A 6,000-nucleotide genomic window follows, 5' to 3' on the forward strand; every position below is an offset into this window, starting at 1 on the left:
TGATAGAAAATTCTTATGGCGTTTGCCGATTTAATTTCTTGCATTCATTCTATTTTTTTAATTATTTAGATTTGTATTCATTGTGTCTATATATGTTTGGGTGTACACTTGTTCAGTTGATTATGCATCTTGAACGTTTGAATATTAAACATTGTGTAATAATAGTTTTATTTATATATCATACTTTCCTAATTTCATTGTTTTAAGCAAAAGGGTCGCCCATGATTTTTTCAATTAAAAAAGAAAATAAATGCAATTGTAAACAATATAATTACTCCATATACTCTTGATAGGTATAATTTGAAATCCAGGAAAAAATTCATTGATCCATCTTCAAACCTACTTTGCTAATTTTATTTGTATCATATATATATATATATATATATATATATATATATATATATATATATATACATATATTATTGATGAAAATCACAGCAAAAACCTTCCTAATACCAACAATCAAGATAGCGACATCATCTTGTATTACAGAAATCACATGTCAACTGCGTACAAAATAGATGTACCTATTCTTAAACATATCATCAATAATTTGGACTCAACACACTCAATCACTATAAGCCGTGAAATCCTCGACAGCAACATCAAAGTAATATACCAGAACACCAACAACACGCATCTTAAAATTGCAGAAGCAGTCCTAATTGACATCAATAAACCTAAAATAAATATACAACAAAAAAATGACAACCTCACTCCCAACTCCCAATGAAAACAAAAGAGTAATAAAAACTAGCATTTTAAATAATGATAAAAAAGAATATGATGCTATCGATGATGAAAAAGAAACCAACGAAGATGGACCAGCCAATAAAGAAATCTGACACCTAATTTCCATTTAAGTTCACTTTGACAAAGTGAATATTTCCTTATATAAATCAAATTGTACTGATGATGATTCATTCGGAATCGAAATATGGCCTTATTTGCAGCATGAATTCGGAAAATAAGTTTATTTTGAATTTTAATAAGCTAAACGTTCACCAAAAAACTTTAGTGAGAAAAATCAAAAAAACGTACTACAAACATATTAACGCCAAACATTCGGTAGAGTTTATAGAATATTGTAAAAATTATAGTCTATTACCAACATATATATATATATATATATATATATATATATATATATATATATATATATATATATATATATATATATGTATGTGTGTGTGTGTGTCTGTGTGTGTCTGTGCATGTGGTTTGTGGTGTTTATACCGATAAAAAAATCTCACAGCTTTTTGTTACATTTCTCAATATTTCTAACCAAATTCTCATCGTCATTATTTATTTCGTTAAAATTAGAATAATATACAGTTTTCCAATTCATCCCAGAGTATATATATATATTTATTTATATATATATACATACACACAATGCTAGTTCAATAGCCAATGGTGCATAAGATTCCATGAAAATATAATTTATAACAAATATTGGTTGAGAGGCATGGTTCGAATGCATTGAGTTTCCACGTGTTTGATAGTTCGAATTTATAATGCTGTCTTTTGTGCGTTAAATGCATGTTTTACGTAAATTTTTATTACTATTCGGGTGTCGTTAAAATGTTAAAACTTATTAATCTGGTGTAATTTAGTTATTCTGATTCACGCATTTTTTACAATTTATTAAAAAAGAAATTTTATTAGTAGAAATAAAAACACATATAAGCTAATGTTATTTTGAAGAGGACAATTAATATGGGGAACCGATTAGGCTATAATATGGTCGTAATGAATCAACAGCATTCTGTTGTTTTTAGTCTCAGTAAATATTTGGATATGTTTTTTATGAATGGCTGATTAATATCAATTTACGATGATCTTTTTGTGTTCTTTCACAGAACCTCTATTGCTTGCCTGTAGGCGTTTGTGCAAAACAACTGCGTAATATGCAATGCATACTTAAATGGTTTTCATACATTTGTTTCAAAAGATGATAACTAAACAATAAATTCGACCAAAGATAATTGCGGTGTAAATAAAGTTGTCAAAACATCGTTCAAACGAATTCAAACTTGACAAATTAAAATTACAAAATATTTTTTTCCCAAAAAATTCAAAGACATTATTGTTTACTTGTATAATTCCATTGGTAAACAAATGATTAACATATAACTATTGGTATATATTATTATTATTATATTGTAAAGCATGAGAGTTGGCAGATATCTATTGGCTTACAGTTGCATTTACATTAATCGAGTTTTGATTAATTTTATAGTTTACAAATTGGTTGGTAAAAATTTTGCAGAAGATCACGGCGATCAAATAAGTACCAGTTTAACATAATTTTAACTATTTGTTTAATTTTGCATTAATTTTAAACATAATTTCAATAGTAACTAAAACTAAATGTCATTGTTGATTTATAATTTTTCTTAAAATCAGTAGCCACTTCTGGCACTGTACAAATCAACTTGAAACAGCAACAACAGTATCGCAAAATGAAAACATTGTAATATCTCCAAACTCATTTGAAGAGAGGCTGCCTTTCAGGCACATGATGCGTGTAGGCAAGCCAGAAAGTTTTTAAGAAATAGATATGATGAAAAAATTACGCTATCACATATTGGCTTTCCCGTAACTATCTCATATTGTTTTTCAACTGCAGTTGTACATCTCAAGCTGCTGAGCAAAATTTTTTGGAACACTTTTCTCCAGAGACTGCATATAGGTAGAAAACGCACCCAGGTACCATGCAAATGCAGAATGCTATGAGATCTGGTGTCATCTTCAGTTTCCATGACATTCTATAACTTTTATAGTTTATTAACGATTTTTCTTCATGTTTTAAATATTTTATTTTTATTATTTTTATCTTATGTATTAGCATGATACTTCAGCATGTTTAGTTTCTTTGTTTGATGTTATACGAACCATGACGATCAGAGACCATTATCATTTCAATCCCAGTATCCCATCAAGGATAAGGAGATAGAAAAATAGTTCAAAAACATGTTTAAACGATTTATATGTTTATTGGAAAAATAGTCATATTATAATAATATTAATAAAATTAACATTTAAAACTGAATTATAACCCAAAATTCAAATAAAACAAATAAACATAAATTAGCCGTCAATTAATTGTAATTAGAGTAAAATTGTTTAAAATGAAATTCATTGGAAATATCTGCAGTCACGGACCTGCAACTTCTGACAAGTGCATAATCTACTTTTTGTCTCAAACTAAATTAAGAGTTTGTTACGGTAGTCATGACAAAATGATGATGAAACAGAGGTTTCCCAAATAACCGAATAAAATTTTCCCTTTCCACATTTTACATTTGCTCAACTATTTATGAAAGTTAGACTTTGATTCTTAAACATCTGACGAATAAAGAATAAAATGACCAATCATCTTCTGATTAAACATAATCTGTATAAACCAAATTTCATTGTTGAAATTGTTAGCTCTTGATAACTAGTCATGTACACATATAATAAATAAACGAATAAAAAACATAATATATATATATATATACATACACATGTATACATATATTTGTTGGACTCGATCGAAGTTATCAGATTGTACGTTTCTGTTTCGGGTTTTCAAATATTTTCCTATCCAATTATTATGTTCGTAATCCAAATCGTGATTCAAATTTCAAAGTCAATTGAACATATTTTAAAATTATATAATGGCTATTGTCCATAAACTATCTGCGTGTTGAAATTAGTTATGATTTTGATTGAATGACATTTATTTTTTATGATGTTTATATCAAATGTTACATTTATTCAACTTTAAAATTTGTTGAGACGGGGTCGGTGATGAAGTGACTGAGGTTCAGACATTCATTTACTTTAAATTTCTCATATATTCGTTTCACTATTTTGTTTTGTGATGTTGCATTATTTTTTTCTGTTTTGCTATTATTATGTGTATTTGAAATTGTTCATGTATCCTGATAATGGAGAGGGTGCTTGAGAGGAGGTTGAGAAATATGGTGACAGTTAATGAAATGCAGTGTGGGTTTATGCCTGGTAGAGGAACGGTGGATGCGTTGTTCATGGTGAGAATGTTGCAGGAGAATTATAGAAAGAAGAAACGAAGATTGTACATGTGTTTTGTGGATCTAGAAAAGGCTTTTGATCGAGTACCGAGGAAGGTCATTGAATGGGCGTTGAGGAAGAAAGGAGTGAATGAGAGACTTGTTAAAGCTGTGATGCAGCTGAATGAAGGGGCAAAGACAAAGGTGAGGGTTGGAAGGGGGATGTCGGACGCTTTTAGTTTTAAGGTAGGAGTGCATCAAGGATCAGTGTTATCACCGTTTCTGTTTGCAATTGTGATGGATGTGTGTGTGGAAAACATAATGGAGGGGTTGTTATTTAAGATTTTGTATGCAGATGATTTAGTCTTGATGGATGATAGCATGGAAGAATTGCAGTTAAAATTTGACAGATGGAAAAGTGTTATTGAAAAGAAAGGGTTAAAAGTTAATATTGGTAAGACGAAGGTAATGGTGAGTGGAGAAGGTGGGGAGCGAGTGATAAGTAAAATAGACCCCTGTGGGGTATGTGACAGGAGAGTGAAGGCTAACTCGGTATTGTGTATAGGATGTCAGAAATGGGTGCATAAGAGATGTAGTGGTGTGAGGGGGGCACTGAAAAAGGTGGGAGGCACGTTCAAATGTAAGAAATGTGTTCATGGTGTGATTAATAGGACGGACGCAAGGACGGGGTCGAGTGATGGTATTGAAAGAGTGGAAAGCTTTGTTTACTTAGGGAATAAGCTGAACGCGGATGGAGGATGTTTGAGCGCAGTTACGGCTAGAGTTCGTGTAGGATGGATGAAATTTAGGGAACTGGGTGGGGTATTGTGTGGAAAGAAATGGTTAGTGAAGATGAAAGGGAGGGTATATAAAGCATGTGTGAGAGCAGCGATGGTATATGGTGGTGAAACTTGGGTGTTGAGGAGAGAGGAGGAAAGTGTACTGCAGAGGGCTGAAAGAGCTATGGTGAGGATGATGTGTGGGGTTAAAGTGAAGGATAAGAGGAGTAGTACAGAGCTGATGTCAATGATGGGACTGAATGAGGACATTGTGACATTGATAAGGAGATCGAGATTGCGATGGTATGGACATGTGTTGAGAAGGGATGAAAGGGTCGGGATTAGGCGAGCGTTGGAGTTCGAGGTTGAAGGAGTGGTAGGAAGGGGTCGTCCGCGATTGGGATGGAGAGAGCAGGTGGAGAAGGACAGGGTGAAAGCGGGGTTGCGTGATACTGAGGCGAGTGACAGATGTGGATGGCGTAGAGAGGTATTTCAGTTTCATCATAGGTAGCCAAACGGCAACCCCCGATCTCGGGGAAAATGTCGTCTAAACGTGTGTTGTTGTTTTTGTTGTCATGTATCCTGACTGGGTAAGAGGCATGTTGATGCCCTCTGGTCAGTTAGGTAAATAAATGAAAAATATTACCTGGACAACGACGCAATGACGTCGACTAATGATTTAATTTAAAAATGACTTGAAATTTGATTCATGATTTGGATTACGAACATAAAAAATTTATAAGAAAATTTGAAAATGAAATGCAACAACAAACTGCAATCGAATTCAACAAAATATGTGTAAAAGAAAAAATATCCTGCCTAAATTTACTTACGTAAATAAATATATATATTTTAGAAATATCACTTCATTCTCAACTTTGATATTCTCTGAAAATGCAGTGATATTTTTTAATAATTGTATGTATGACAGTCTCGACCCTAATCAAATATTGTATATATCGGTATATATCGGTATATATACGTAAATATATATATATATACACATTAAAACTATATATATATATATATATATATATATATATATATATATATATATATAGTCTTAAATGCTTAGTTAAAAAAAATCAAAATCCCACTGAATTGCCAAGAGAAGTTATTAAAAAAACTCAAAAGAGCCCAATAGGACAGTTAATATACAAGAAATAAAACAGCTGAAATTTTAAAAATCAACTTCAATTTTT

This window comes from Helobdella robusta (genome assembly GCF_000326865.2).
Source record: "Helobdella robusta unplaced genomic scaffold HELROscaffold_68, whole genome shotgun sequence".
Classification (NCBI taxonomy): domain Eukaryota; kingdom Metazoa; phylum Annelida; class Clitellata; order Rhynchobdellida; family Glossiphoniidae; genus Helobdella; species Helobdella robusta.